This window comes from Saimiri boliviensis, chromosome 5, assembly GCF_048565385.1.
Source record: "Saimiri boliviensis isolate mSaiBol1 chromosome 5, mSaiBol1.pri, whole genome shotgun sequence".
NCBI classification, from domain to species: Eukaryota; Metazoa; Chordata; class Mammalia; order Primates; family Cebidae; genus Saimiri; species Saimiri boliviensis.
Window position 1 is genome coordinate 69689843 of NC_133453.1, and position 17010 is coordinate 69706852.

Sequence of the window (17010 nt, forward strand, 5' to 3'; positions counted from 1 at the left end):
CTAAGGCAGAGGAGACAAACGGTCAGGAAAGCCATTCCCCTTCCGGCATCAATTTGAAATGAAGATAAAAGCCTGCAGAGGGTAAAAGGAATTTGAGGCATGGGACATCCTAATGATGACTGGGTCATCCGCCCACAGGAAGCCATTTGAAGAGAGCTTGAAACAGACTGATATACGTGGAAATGCCGATAGAAGAAGAGGAATGAGCAACGCAGGGCTTGGCAGAAATCTGGAGGAATCCAAAAGCAACCCAGAGCTGAGATGCAACCCATCAAGTCAGCTGGAGGGAGCTGCTCCAGCAGAATCTCCAGAGGCCTTAAAGGGGATGTCTGAAATGTTCTATTTAATAGTCCGTCCTTCAAATTTCTTTCTTATCAAGGACTTTCACAACGACAACTCGAGTTACAGGGTCAAAGTGGAACTCAGAGATGCTAGGTGCCTTTAGATTGCTTTTGAAATAGTAAATGACATTGAATTGCTTCCTAGCGGACCCTAAGCCTTCCCCTATTTTATTTTCACCAGCTCCACTGGTTCTTCCTGAAACTTTGAGAAGGGATGGTTGTCAGCCCCATAAAGAACTGGGATATTCTGAGTCCCCAGTCTGTCCTGATAGTGGAATGGAAAAAATCCTTCATTTTGGCTTAATAAAGATATTATTCATTAAAAAAAAAAAAAGATCTGGGGGGTCAGGCATGGTGGCTCACATCTGTAATCTCAGCATTTTGGGAGGCCAAGTTGGGTGGATAATCCGAAGTCAAGAGTTCAAGACCAGCCTGACCAACATGATGAAACCCTGTCTCTACTAAACATACAAAAATCAGCCGAGTGTGTTGGTAGTTGCCTGTAGTCCCAGCTACTTGGGAGGCTGAGACAGGACAACTGCTTGAACCCAGGAGGCAGAGGTTGCAGTGAGCTGAGATCGTGCCACTGCACTCCAGCCTGGGCAGCAAAGGGCAAAACTCTGTCTCAAAAAAAAAAAAAAAAAAAAAAAAAAATTTGGTAGAAAACTTTAGGAAGATAAAGAGAGACAGAAATGGTTTTACGACATTCTGTCAATAACGTTTTGAGGGCAATTTTTGGCGGAAGTAGGAAAGAACCCACAAACCCCTCCTCTCCCTGGCCCAGAACATCTTCATCCAAAACCTCTTTTTAAATTCTTCTTTTAAAATCTCCACCTTCCATTTCATTCTTAGTACGTGTACCATCCCTGCAGAAAATAAGACTGAGCAGGGGCCTCCATCACCGCTTATAAGATTAAATAGGCCATTAAAGTCCTAGGCCTAGGCAGAGAAAGAAACACTTTTATTTCTCAATAACCGTGATTCTCAAACTGTAGTGTGCATAAGGACGACCAGGAAAACATGTTAAAGTGTATATTCCTGGGCCCATCTTCCAGATTTAGTAGATCTTGCGTAGGGCTCAGGAATCTACATTTTTAAACAGTCCTTCTAGGTAATATCAATGTGGGTAGTAAAAAGACACTTTTGAAAGACTGTTTTAGGGCTACATCAACATAATAAAAGTTCTAGAGAACTGGTGCCAACTTCTAAAACGAGTAAAGGGTCTTTTCTCTCCACTTCTCTAGACCAGAAAATGAGTTATTCCGAGGACGGTTCATCCTCCTACTCCTGGACAGCACTCTGTGAGTCTAAGTTGCTCACAACAGCTGCTGCCTCTTTTCAAAGACCACAAATATTTCAAAGATCGCAAGATTTCCACATCCTCCCATGCAAAGCCATTCGTGTTTAATTGCCGTTCAGTTAAGAAATTCTTCCTTAAGCATTTAATCAATTCTCTCATTGCAAGACTCAGCAACTCTTGCTCATATTTTCTGTGGAGATGAATAAACAAGAAGCTAGTATGAAATTTCTACCCCTTCACTGAATTACGGAGTGTAAAGTCAAAAGAGACTGCAGGTATTATCTGGCACTACTCCTATATTCTACCTATGAGGAAGCTTGCCCAGAGATATGCATGTATTCAGTGGGTTTTAGTTTCCAGTGCCTGCAAAACATCTGAGAGAGGCTGTCTGGGACGCAGTCAACTAAGCTAACCCTCCCCACCGTACTGTCCATTTAAAAAACTCTACCAAGTGGCCTTAATTTGAGGGTAGAAATGGGTGTATTCACTTAGCCATCTTTGTTCTGGAATATACGTATGATCTCCTTCACCATTCCTCCAAAGAGATGTGCTTTCCATTCCCGTCATCATCTTACTTTATCAAATAAAATTATAAGATACCTAGTTAAATTTGAATTTCAAATAAAGAACTAATTTTTGCAATATCTGAAACATACTTTTACTGAAAAAAATGTTATTTATCTGAAAAATCAAATTTAACAGGCGTTCTGTATTTAATCTGGCAATCCTCATTCCAAACATTCTTGAAGTTTTTCGATTAAAACACACACAGAACCTTTCACATCTTTGACAATTCTTCACACTCACTAAGGGTATTCCCACCTCATGGTCTTTACACTCGACGTTCCCTCTGCTAGAATGTTCTTTCCCAAAATACCTGCATGGCTTGATCCCTCACTTTGGGTTAGTACTCATATTTTTACTTTATTAAAGATGTGTTCCTTGGCCATCTTATAGAAGCCCCACTATTACTTTTCAACTTCTTACACTGATTTGTTTTTCTCTCAACACTTATTTCTACCTGACAAAGTATATCTGTAACTATTTGTATAGCTTATATATCTTCTCTTAAAGTAAAAACTATATGACACAGGCTCTTGGCTTTACTCATTGCTATATATCTAGCATGTAGGCATACAGTAAGCCCATATATTAAGTTATCTAAGGCTGCATTAAAAAGTACCCCAAAATGTAGTACTTAAACAATAGTCATTTATTATCTCTTACTGTTTCTGTGATCAGGAATTCAGGAGTTGCTTAACTAGGTAGTTCTGGCCAAGGGTCTCTCACAAGGTTTCAGTTGGATATTGGCTGGGTTTACACACATCTGAAGACTTGTTTGGGGCTGGAGGATCCACTTCCAAGGTGGCTCATTCATTCGTCTGGAAGATGATGCTGGATGATAGCAGAAGCATTTCTTTTCTTTCCATGTCAGCCTCTTCACAGGGCTACCATGATGCTTGTGTGATGTAGTCTTCAAAATCACACAGAGTTGGGAGGATTGCTTGAGGCCAGGAGTTCAAGACCAGCCTGGGCAACAAAGGGAGACCCCCCCATCTCTAAACACACACACATACACACACAGAAACAAAGTTACACATTGTTATTTCTTTCATATTGTACTGATAACATAGGCCAGCACTGATTTAATGTGGAGAGGGACCTGTATTAATTTTCTATTGTTCGTAATAAATTACCACAGAGTTAGCAGCTAAAAACCATACAAGTCTGTTATCTTACTGTTCTGTACATGAGAAGTCTGGGCAGAACTTACCAGGTTCTTTGTTTAAGATCTCACAAGCCTGAAAACAGAAACAAATACTGATAAACAGAAAACAAATATTTAAAATATAGACCTAAATCTAAACATATTAATAATTACATTAATGTAAGTGATCTAAATACATGTTAAAAGATAGAGGTTATCAGAATGACTTTTTAAAAGTTCCAACTATAACATCTTCAAAAAATTTATTTTAAATATGATGATATAGATAAGTTTAAAGTAAAGGACAGAAAAATATATACCAGGCACATATATATATATATATATATATATATATATATATATATTTTTTTTTTTTAAAGCTGAGTGACTGTATTAATAGCAAAGTAGACTTCAGAGCAAAGAAAATGACTAGGTATAAAGGACATTCTACACGATTATAGTCATTTTACCAACAAGACAGAACAATCTTAAATGTGTATGTGCCTAACAACAGAGCTTCAAACATAAGAAAAAGTAACAGAACTTAAGGGAGGAACACATAAATTATAGTGATAGTTAGAGATTTCATACTCCTTGCTCAGTAATGAATAGAACTAGTACACAGAAAATCAGCAAGATTTTAAGAACTGAACATCATCATCAGCCAACTGTATATAACTGAAAACTTTGGAATACTCCACCCAACAGCAGCAGAATTCTTTTCAAATACACATAGAACATTTTAAACTAGAAATCAACAACCAAAAGAGAAACTAGAAAGACAAACAAATACTAAATGCTTATTTCAGAAGAAAAGAAACATTTCAAACCAATAATCTAAGCTTCTTCCTAAAGAAACTAGAAAAAGAATAGTAAGACAAACTCAGAGGAAGGAGAGAAATAACAAAGAGCAGAAATCAATGAAACTGAAAGTAGAAAAGCAATAGGTAAAATACATGAAATCAAAAGCTAGTTCTTTGAAAATAACAATAAAATTGACAAATATCTTGAAAGACTGAAAAGAAAACAGAGGAAAGACATAAATTCTCCTATCAGGAATAAAAAAGAGAATATTACTAGAGATTTCATATGCATTAATAGGATAAGTGAATACTCTGAACAATTCAATGCTTGTAGCCTAAAAAATTAGATAAAATAGACCAATTCCTCAAAAACTTTAAACTACTAAAACTCACTGTAAATAAAACAAATAACCTACATATCCTAAAACTGTAACTAAATTAAATCTGTGGTTTAAAATCATCTGAAAAAAAAATCAAGAGGCCCAAATTGCTTCACTGGCAAATTCCACCTAACATTTAAAGAAGAAATAATATTAATTCTACACCACGTCTTCCAGAAAACATCTCATTTTATGAGCCCAGCACTACCCTAATACTAAAACCTGATAAAGACAATAAAATAAAACTATAGACCAATATCTTTCATTAACATAGATGCAAAAATTCTCAATGAAATATTAGTTAATTGACTGCATTATAAAAAATTAATAATAGTACACTAACACCAAGTGAGATTTATCCTAGGAACATAAGGCTGATTTCAATAATCACTAATCAATAAATGCACTATTCACAATAGCAAAGACATGGAATCAACCCAAATGCACACCAGTGATAGACTGGATAAAAAAAAAAAAAGTGGTATATACACACCATGGAATACTATGCAGCCATGAAAAGGAATGAGATCATGTCCTTTGCAGGGATATATATGGAGCTGGAAGCCATTATCCTCAGCAAACTAACACAGGAACAGAAAACCAAATACCACATGTTCTCAATTATAAGTGGGAGCTGAACAATGAGAACACATGGACATAGGGAGGAGAACAACACACACTGGGGCCTGTTGGGGGCCAGGGGGAAGGAGAGCATCAGGAAAAATAGCTAATGCATGTGAGGCTTAACACCTAGGTGATGGGTTGATAGATGCAGCAAACTACCATGGCAAACATTTACCTGTTTAACAAACCTGCGTGTACCGCACATGTATCTTGAAACTTAAAATAAAATTTAAACAACAACAACAAAAATTCCTTTTTTTGGGAGGGGGGAATCAATAAATGCAGTCTACCCTATAAATGGTGTAAATATTGTACCAATAGATTTTTTAAAAAAAAAGAATTTGACAAATTCAACATCTCTTCATAATTGAAACTACCAGCAAACTAAAAATGTGGAAGGAAACTCCCTTAACCTGTGAAAGAACAACTAAAAAAATATATGGCTAACATTAAACTTAGTGGTTAAAGACTGGATACTTTTTTCTTAAGATTAGGGCCAAGGGAAGGATCTGCTCTTATTCCTTCTATTCAGTATCATACTGGATATCGTAATCAGTGCAATAAGGCAAGAAAAAATAATAAAAGTCATACAAATTAGAAAGGAACAGAAAGCTGTTTCTATTCATAGAAGACAGAATTATCCACATGGAAGATCCTAAGAAAGCTACCAAAAAAAAAAAAAAAGAAGAAGAAGAAGAAGAAGAAGAAGAAAAGAAAACACCTCCTAGAACTAATAAGTGAGTTTGACAGGGTCACAGTATATCAAGCCAACACGCAAAAATCACTTGATTTCCTTACACTAGCATTAAACAGTTGGAAATGAAGAGTTCTTTAAGAAAACATTTACACAATGAAATCTCAAATATAGGTGTAATATTCAACTTTAGATTTTTTTTAAAATTTCTACTGTACTAAGGCATTTAAAAATTCTAAATAAAACTTCAAAAACAGACAAAACTAAGCTACGGTGTTGGAAGACAATAATTGCATCTGGAAAGGAAAAGATGCGGCATTTGTGGTGGGTCATGGAAGACTTCTGGCATCTCTGCTGTGTTTTATTTTTGACCTGGGTGATGATATGTTTACTTTGTGATAACTCACTAAACAATTATGAATTACATACTTTTCTGAAAATTTGTTCCACACAAAAAAATTTAATAATAAACATAAAAAGAAAATAGATTGCTATTATATCTTGAAATATTTGTAAACTGGGTTTTGAAAGTGCTGTTTGCATTTGGCATTAACCAATTAAACACTAGCAGAATGATCTGAGAAATGTGTTGATTTAACTGTATCTAATTAACAGTCATTTACAAATATCTTTAAATCTCTATAAATCTTTTTTAATAAAATTTGCATCAGCCTCATACATCTTTTACTCACTGTTGTTACCTATTGCTAACAGTAATTATTGTCACTATGACTAACACGAATTGTCCTTAGAAAACATAGAGGATCCTTTTACTCAGAGAGTGCCGGTCTTAGGGTGAGAGAGCTGGGATATTATCCCCTATTTTCACAAGGTCTGTCTCTGGTTTTGTTTTTTCCAGTGTCCCCAATTCTCTTCCTGTCCTTTTCCCCCCAAACACAAGTTCCTAGAGGATGTCCCTGAAACTATCCATGGATCTCAATGTATTCTTCAAAATTATATAGAGTTTTTTAATGTGTATACATTTTAATATACATAAATGGTTTGGGCTATAGATCTTATTCCTTTTTCTTTTTTCACCCAGCATCATGTTTTTAAACAACTATCTCTGCTACCATGTGCACATCTGACAGCCACAGAGTTTCCTCAGTCCTTTAGTGCTGAATAACAAAAACACCACAGAGAATATTCTCTTACCTATATCTTGTGTAAAAAGTTTCTCTGAAAATATATATCTAGGATTGGGATAGCTAGGTCATAAAGTATTCATATTTATCTTTGCCAGTTACTGCCAGCAAAGAAATTCTAATGCTTTCTAGAATAGTGTTATGCTTTTAGCCTGTATTTCCCTGTTAGTGAGGTTGAGCATTTCTTTCATCTACATAATAATAATACAGATTTCTGGTTCTGTGAATTACCTATTTATATTCTTTTCCCATTTTGCTACCAGGCTTCCATGTACATTTGACTGATTTAAACAAGTCACCCCAAAAGGACAGACTAATAAACAATTGGTACATGTGATATTAAAACTAAACATTTCTCTTCCATGAACAACACTACAGGCAAAATTCAAATAAAACAGGCAGATAACCCAGTGAGGAAAGATATTTGCTGTAACTAATATCAGGTGGGGAAGGGAGGTCCTGTTCTACCTTATTTAATCCTCCCAAGGACCCCAGAAGTCAGTGCCATAATAATTCTCATTTTATAGACAAGAAAACTGAGACCAGAGAAGCTAAATCACTACCTGAGATCAAAGAACTAATTTGAAGATGGGCAACAGATTTACTCCCAGACTTACCTGATTTAAAAGTCTATGCCCATTTACACCTACTATGTACCCACAAAAATATTTTTTTAAATGAGAACAAAATTGTGTGATTTTTTTTAAAAAAAGTTTATGCTTGTAATAAGTGCCCCCATTTCCTTCTAGCAAACTGAGAACATCTGTCCTCCACTTCCCACCTTCTATTGTATCTTTTATTTCCTTCCCCCTTCATCGAAGTCTGTATTTCTTAATAATATCAATGTCTCTAACCCTAGGACATTTATAGTTTTTACTCTGCTAGCCATGTGTGGTTCATACTATAACTGCATTCCTACTTATTTTTTTACAGGTAAATTAATGTTTCACCAACTATAGTATAACCCCCTTGAGTACATGGACTTTTGACTTCTTTGTATTGCCGGAAACAACCAACACAGGGCCTTGAACATGAGGCCCTCAATAAATTCATGTTGCTTTAAAATAAATCAATACATAAAACACTTCTATATCTCTCTATCCCACTTCCTGCTATCAATTTCCACAGAAAACAGAAGATAGAAATATTTGGTATTTCCTTTAGGTACACTGCCTGTTTGCATTTGATCTTTGTTGTATCCGTGGCTAATTTAAACAGTTACAGCTGAAAGAACTGAAAGATTTAGTGCCATGTTGGGTCAGATCATTCACTGATTGAATCATCTGAGGGCAGTTATTTCTCTTACTGTTTTAGTTTTCTTATTGGTGAAATGTAGAAGATTGCATGCCTTGGGGGTTTTGGGACAGAATAACACAAGAACATAGAACCTAAGTAAATATGGTACATGGGCGAGTAAATAAAAATAAAAGTTCATCTGGTCATTTTTAAGTCCCCTGACTAATGAACCTCTGATCTATAAATCTCTCTGTGTAGTCATATGTAGGTACATTTTTTCTACTGTATATCTTTCTTTCATTCAAAATGATGACATTAAGTATAGTGGTGGGGCCAGAATAGTACTAGAAATGAAAGTAAGCCTGTGAGATCTAGAAACAAGCAGGAACTGAAACCAAGAAAAATAAACCTTCAAGGCTGATGGTTAAACACAATTAAAGGACATTGAGAAAGGCCCCAAATAATGTTGTCAACTAGCAGGTCAAAAACAAAGAGAGATGGAATAGACAGAGTTACCTGTCTTTTTTTTTCTTTTCTTTCTTTTTTTTTGGGGGGGGGGGCTTTTTTAGCTTTTTAGTTTGAAATAATTACAGATTTTCAGGAAGTTGCAAAGACAGTACAGAGAGGTCCCAATCAGAATACAATATAAACACTAGGAAACGGACGCTGGTAAACTGTGTGCAGTTCTATGTCATTTATCACATGGGGATCTGGAATCAAATTAATTACTTCAATCGAACATAAGACTCTTCCAATCACCACGGATCTCTCTCTCCTGCTACCACTTAGAGTACAGAGTTTGCCTTCAAGGAGGATAACAGTAGTAGAGGGCAGGTTCAAAGCCCATTCTGGGAGCATATTCAGGGAGTAGTGGGTGTGGAGAAAGTCAGTGGAGGAAGATTGTTCCTGAACTGTCTCTAAACAAAACTCTCCAGTGTGCCAGGAACCATGACTGTGGATCTTTCACTGTTACAATTACATATTATAATTATATGATATACTATTACATTATTATATATAATATGTATAATTATATATGTTATAATAGCAGAAAATTACAGACAAAGTAATTTATTTGAAGCAACTGTTTCTTTAAATAACTAAGATCATTAAGGAGAAATTGCTTGATTATAATACCCATTCCAGGCAAGCAACCAATCTAGGTGATGGGATCATCTTCACATAATCTTCCACTGCATATATCCCCTCTGGAAAAACTAAAGCAAGGGGCACTGATCTGAAGAAACATAAAGGTCACTGAAAAACTCATAAGCTTAAAAAACCCAAATGTCATATAAGAAAAGAGAAGCCTAGAGGTAAAGTTACATAATTATGATTCTCTTAAAGTATCCTTATAACTAGTTTGGATAACTTAGAAAATTTAACAGCAAATAGCTGGCAAAATAACTATTATCTATTTTGTAAAGGAAACTAGCTAGAGTGTATGGGCCAATACTAACAATGAAAGAAAATAAAAATAAAATATTTGATCTCAGGAATTCTCAAATATTTTTAGGCCAAAATCCTTTCATTTTATTTAATCTAAATTTTCTTATTAACATTTGGTACTTGCTTATATATATTTTACTTAAAACTATCATTTTCCTTTTAGACAAAATATTTTACTTAACTTTGACATTTGCTTCTAACAATTTAACTAAAGTCTGTAATCCCTAGACCCTTTATTTTAATGATTAGTTTTCCTTAGAACACTTTAAGAGAAGAAATATAAAGTGATTTAATATATGTTTTAAAATTCATATTTACTGAAAATTTCTTGTTAAAAATTCATATTTACTAAAACATTTATTTTAGTAAAAAACTCAGGCCAGGCACGGTGGCTCATGCCTGTAATCACAACACTTTGGGAGGCCGAGGCGGCCATATCACCTAAGGTTGGGAGTTTGAGACCAGCCTTACCAACATGGAAAAATCCTGTCTCTACTAAAAATACAAAATTAGCTGCGCATAGTGGTGCATGCCTGTAATCCTAGCTACTCGGAAGGCTGAGGCAGAAGAATCACTTGAACCCAGGAGGTGGAGGTTCCAGTGAGCCAAGATTACACCACTGCACTCCAGCCTGGGCAACAAGAGCGAAACTCTGTATCCAAAAAAAAAAAAAAAAAGTCTAATTACATAAAAAACAAAATGTAAATATATAATAAGGGATTAGATAACAACAATAAACACTTTCAATTAGAAAATAAAAAAATTAGTCTGGGTGTGGTAGCTTACACCTGTAATCCCAGCACTTTGGGAGGCCAAGGCAAGAAAATCACTTGAGGCCAGGAGTTCGATACCAGCCTTGCCAACATGGTGAAACCCTGTCTCTATTAAAAAATACAAAAATTAGCTGGCTGTGATGGTGAGCACCTATAATCCAGCTACTCAGGAGGCTGAGGCAGGAGAGTCACTTGAACCTGCAAGGTGGAGGTTGCAGTGAGTTGAAATTATGCCACTGCACTCCAGCCTGGGTAACAGAGCAAGAGCAAGACTCTGTCACACACACACACACACACACACACACACACACACACACACACACACAAGAAAGAAAGAAAGAAAAGAAAAGAAAAAAGAAAGAGAGAGAGAAGAACAGACAGAAAAATTAAAGAAAACACAGCAGTCACTGATTCATAGCAATTTTGAAATCTGGCTGGGAAGAAACTCTTTAGTCCCTCTACTGGTGAGTATGTAATATTTCTTGATTAGGTCCCGATTCTGCTCCTTGGGAAGAGCTCCTTTGCCCATTGTTCTTAGTAGCCTGTGGCTCCAGGCTCTGGGAATATATTCCCTTCTCATGATATTTTTTGTCCACATCTAGAGTGAGCATTTGAGAATATGCCTCCTTGGGAGTTGCGTAGTTCCTTCAGCCTGCTTCTTTTCCATATAAGGCTGGTAGTACAAAGTCATTTCAAGCCCAAAGAGTCACAGACTTTTAATATCTAGATTTATGGTTTCTTTAACAACATAACTCTCTTAAAAACATACACTTTTTATATATCGGAGTCCAATCAGTTCCATGTTCCAAAAGCTATATCAACAGCTCATTTCGAGACATCCTTTTTAGATTTGCTCTATTCATTGCCTTCTAGTTCCCATGACGCTTCTTGCAACTTATTTTCTGGTAAATCGAATTTATTAGGACTTCAGTGAGAAAGCCATACTTTTAGTCTCTTTTCCCTAAACGATTTTGTCTAATTGAAAGGATGTACTGTTACACACCCTTAGTTAGACTTTGATTCTGAGACAAATACTTTCACAGAAGCTTTTCAGAGGTTTTAACCATGGTGTCAAGACCATGCTCTCATTCAAGCTTTGCCACAAGGCTGAATTTAATCTTTGTTGCTCAAAGCTTTCTGTTTTATCTGTTAGTGGTTATGGTTAAGAGCAGTTGTGTTTTCCAACTCTTAAATCCACCAAATAGGGAATTATAATCCTAACATGGACCTGGAAACATTTGGAAAGGAACTAGAAATATTTGGTGGACAACATTAATGACCACGACAGCCTCCAATATCTTTACTGTTTTGCTTTTTATACTTAGGGTTACCATCTAACTGGAAAAGATTTTTGTATGGTATGAGGAGATCCAATATAGATCATAACATTTGTTGAAAAGCTCATCCTCTTTCCACTGCTATGCAGTGCTACTCGTTATAAATCAGTGTTCATATATACACAACTCTCTTTCTGGGCTCTTGACTCTTTTCCTTTGGTCTATTTATCTACCCTTGCACAAACTGCATATTATCTTCTTTTTTTTTTTTTTTTTTTAGATTCAGTGGGTAGATGTGGAGGTTTGTTTCATGAGTATATTGCATGATCCTGAGGTTTAGTCTTCTAATAATCCCCTCACCTAAGTAGAGAACGTGTAATACCTGATAGGTAGTTTTTGTTGTTGTTTGGTTGGGTGGTGTTATTTTTGAGACAGGGTCTCACTGTTGCCTAGGCTGGAGTTGTGCAGTCGAATGTTCACATGATCACGGGTCACTGCAACCTCAAAATCCTGGGCTCAAGTGATCCTCCGACCTCAGCCTCTCAAGTAGTTGTGACTACAGATGCAGGCCATCACGCCCAGCCTAATAGGTAGTTTTTCAACTTTTTCATAAGAGATGGGGTCTTACTATGTTGCCCATGCTGGACTTGACCTCCTGGGTTAAAGCAATCCTTCCGCATCAGCTTTCCAAGTAGCTGGGACTACAGGCATGTGCCATCGCACCTGGCTGGCACATTATCTTCACTGCTATTGAAAAGTCTGGATAACAGAGTGAATCTCCCTGCCTTGTTCTTAACTTTGATGTCTACATTTCATTCTTTTTTCTTTTTTTCCAAGATGAAAGTCTTGCTCTGTTGCCCAGGCTGGAGATTGCAGTGGTGTGATCTCAGCTCACTGCAACCTCTGCCCCCTGGGTTCAAGCTATTCTGTTGCCTCAGCCTCCCGAGTAGCTGGGATTATAGGCACCTGCCACCACACCCAGCTAATTATTGTATTTTTAGTAGAGACAGGGTTTCACCATGTTGGCCAGGCTAGTGTTGAACTCCTGACCTCATGATCTTCATGCCTCAGCCTCCCAAAGAACTGGGATTACAGGTATGAGCCACCACACCTGGCTGATGTCTACATTTCTATATAAAATTTAGAATCATCCTTGAATTTTGTATCTTTGAATTTTTACTGCATTGGCACTGATTATAGATACATTTAAGGAAGACTGTCTTTACAATAATGAGTCTACCAATTTTTAACATGTATATGTTTAATTAGGTTCTCTTTGATTCTTTTCATTGATCTTGTTTTATCTAAAGACTTGCAAATCTTTTATTGCTCAGAAATTTGATACTTGTATGCTTTTACAGATAATAACTTTTAAATTTTTTCATTTTTTGATGAATAGAAATTGATTTTTGACTTTATTTCCAGTAACCTATTGACACTAATTGGAATAGAACATCTGTAGATTTGAATTTTTGTGTACATAATCATATCAGGTGTACACAATCATATCATCACTGAAAAATGAGTTTTATTTCTTCCTTTTCAATCATTATACTTTTTCTTTGTCTTACTGAACTAAATAGGACATCTTAACTTGTTCCCAGTCTCCAAGGTAAGCTTTCAACCTTTCACCATTCAGTATATGACCTATAGCTAGTTTTTTGGTAGCTAATCTTTATCAAAGTAATTTAAAATATAGCAATAATTATTTTATATGTATCTCCTATAAACAGCTTATGTTGGTTTTCTATTTAGCTTGGCAATCTTTGTCTTTTAACTAGGAATTCAGATCATTTGAAATTTAAGGTACTTACCATATTAACTTAAATACCACCCTCTTACTGTACTTTCATTTCTCTTCACTGGCTATATTTCTTTTTCACTTATTATTTCAGATTGCTTTTTATTATTGCATTTTCCACTCCCATATTAGTTTGGAAGTTTTATCCTCTTTATACTCTATCTGAAAGATTTTCAAAAAACCTACCCTAGAAATCAACTTTCCAAGGTGTAATGTTACTCTTCTTTCAACTAACGTGTATGAAGTATGTCCATATATCAAATGAAGTAAAATGCAATGGGGCTAAGAAGGCGAGTAGCACAGTCTCTACTCCTGAAGAGCTTAAGTCTAAGTCAACCTCTTCATTTTTCTTTTGAAGGATCTCCAGCTCTCCTGACTTCATACCACAGTTTTTTTCTTTATGCAAATATCATATATTTATAAACTATTTTATAAGCTTATTGTAGAGACTGCCAGCCATTAAATTAGTCTTTTTCACATATTAATTTTTTGGTTTGGATTCATCATTTCGGCTATTTTGGATCTTTACAAGTATCTTTTTGCACATTACAGCTATCCTCACCACAAGTTTCAAGTGGACTATTATCTCCATCATACAGAGGAGGAATCTGATCTCAGTGAGATTTTCCCAGGATCACATAGCCATTAAGGATTGGACCAGCTCTGAACCCAGATCTGTCTGTAATGCTTATATTTTTTTCTACTTTGTCACAGAATTTGTCAAAATGTAGGCTAAATAACTGTAATATGCATTAATACTTTGAGTATATGATTGTCACTTGATTTTTTGAGGTATAATTACATACCACAAAACTTATTCTTTAAAGTGCATAATTGAGTGGTTTTTGTTATGTTCACAACATTGTGCAAACATCATCATTATTAAATTCCAGAACATTTTCATCTCAAGAAACTCCATCCCTATTAGCAGTCATTCTCTATTTCCCTTCTCCCAGTCTCCTGGCAACCACAATTCTACTTTCTATCTGTATAAAGATGCCTGTCCTGGATATGTCATATAAATGGCCGTTTTTGTAGCCTTTGTATCTGGCTTCTTTCACTGAGCATAACGTTTTTTAAGGTCCATCCATGTTGTAACATGTATCAGTACTTCATTCCTTTTATGGATGAATAATATTCCATTGTACAGATACACCGTCCTTTGCTTATTCATTCATCTGTTGATAGACATTTTTCACCATTTTGAATAATACTGTGTAAACATGTGTGTTAAAGTTTTTGTGTGAACCTATTTTTTCATTCTCCTGAGTAAATAGCCAAGAGTGGAATTGCTGGGTCATGTGGCAATTTTATGTTTAACTTTTTGAGGGAAAATAGCATCCTTTCATACTTCCAGTAGCAAGGTATAAGAGTTCCAATTTCTCCACATCCTCCTCAACACTTACCGTCCATGTTTTTTATTAAAGCCATCCTAGTGGGTGTGAAGTGGTATCACATGGTGGTTTTGATTTTCATTTCCATAATGATTAATGATGTTGAAATGTTTTTATGTGCTTATTTGCCTTTTGTATATCTTCTTCAGATCAAAGTATTCAAGTCCTTGGCCTATTGTTTAAGTGGGTTGTCCTTTTATTGTTGATAGTAGTTCTTTATTTTGGACATTAAGGCTTAGCAAATATATGATTTGAACATATTTTCTCCCATGCTGTGGGCTTTTTCATTTTCTTGATAGTGTCCTTTGAAGCACAAAAGTTTCAAATTTTGGTGAAGTCAAATTTTTCCTTTGAAGGGTGGGGAATTGCTTGTGCTTTGTAGATTAGTGGTTCCCAATCTTTTTGGTGCCAGGGACTGGTTTTGTGGAAGACAGCTTTTCCACAGACTGGGGGGTGGGAGTGGGGGCGTGGTTTCTGGATAATGGAAGCACATTACACTTATTGTGCAATTCATTTCTATTATTACATTCTAATATATCATGAAATAATTATCCAACTCACCATAATGTGGAATCTGTGGAAGCCCTGAGCTTATTTTCATACAACTACATAGTTTCACCCGGGGGTGATGGGAAATAGTGACAGATCATCAGGCATTAGATTCTCATAAGGGTCAGGTGCGGTGGCTTACACCTGTAATCCCAGCTCTTTGAGCGGCTGAGGTGGGCAGATTACCTGAGGTTGGGAGTTTGAGACCAGCCTGACCAACATGGAGAAACCCTATCTCCACTAAAAATACAAAATTTGTCAGCTGTGGTGGTGCGTGCTGCCTAGCTACTTGAGAAGCTGAGGCAGGAGAATTGCTTTAACCCGGGAGGTGGATGTTGCAGTGAGCCAAGATCATGCCACTGCACTTCACTCCAGCCTGGGCAACAAGAACAAAACTCCATCTCAAAAAAAAAAAAAAAAAAAAACAATTCTCATAAGGAGCAGGCAGCCTAGATCCACAATAGTTCACATTAGGTTTCACACTCCTATGAGAATCTACTGCGGCCAATGATCTGACAGGAGGCGGAGATGAGGCAGTAATGGGTGCCATGGAGAGTGGCAATAAATACAGATTAACCTTGTTCACAGCCACTTAATCTCCTGCTGTGCAGCCTGGTTCCTAATAGGCCATGGACTGGTATGGGTCCGTGGCCCGGGGGTTGGGGACTTCCTTCTTTTTAGATGTTATATCTAGGAATGATTGCCTAATCCAAGGCATCAAAGACTTAAAACTATGCCCTAAGTATAGTATTAACTTTCACCACCTTCTGAGACAATGCAAGAACTTTGAAACATTTCAATTCCCTTTATCCCCGTCTGCTTATATTTCTGTTAAACATTAACATACACACACACTGAAATCCCATATAATGCAGTACCATAATCATTTTATGCAGGAAGTGTTCATTTAGCTATACTATACATATATTCACCACAATTCTTGTTTTCTTGTCAACATTTAATCTTCCACCAGAGCTTATTTTCCTTCTGCCCAAAAACTCTTTTTGGATTTTCCTTCCTTACTGTGGTTATGCTGCTGTTAAATTCACTCCATTTTTAATGTCTTTATTTCGTTATCATTTTCGAAGAGTATTTGTTGTGAAGAGGATCTTTGGTTAAGAGTTATTTTCTTTCCACATTTTGAGAACATTTTTCTATTGCTCTCATTTCCAATGGTACTATTAAGAAGACAGAAACCTTTTGAGGTAATCCATCCTTTTTCCACTGAGCAGTTTTTAAGATACTTCTTATTTATTGCAGCTTCACTATTATTTCTTGAGGTTTGGATTCTTCTCCATTTATCCTATTTGTGATCTTTTGAACTTCCTGAATTTATGGTTCAATGTCATTCATCACTTCTGAAAAATTCTCAGTTATTATCTCTTCCAATATTGTCTCTGCCATACTCTCTCTCCTCTCCCTTCCTGGGGCTTCAATTACAAGTATGTTTGGTATTTTCACAATGTGCTTTATGTATTTTACCTCTTACCCCTTTTCCATCTTTTAGTCTCTATGTTCTATTCTGTATGTGTCCTT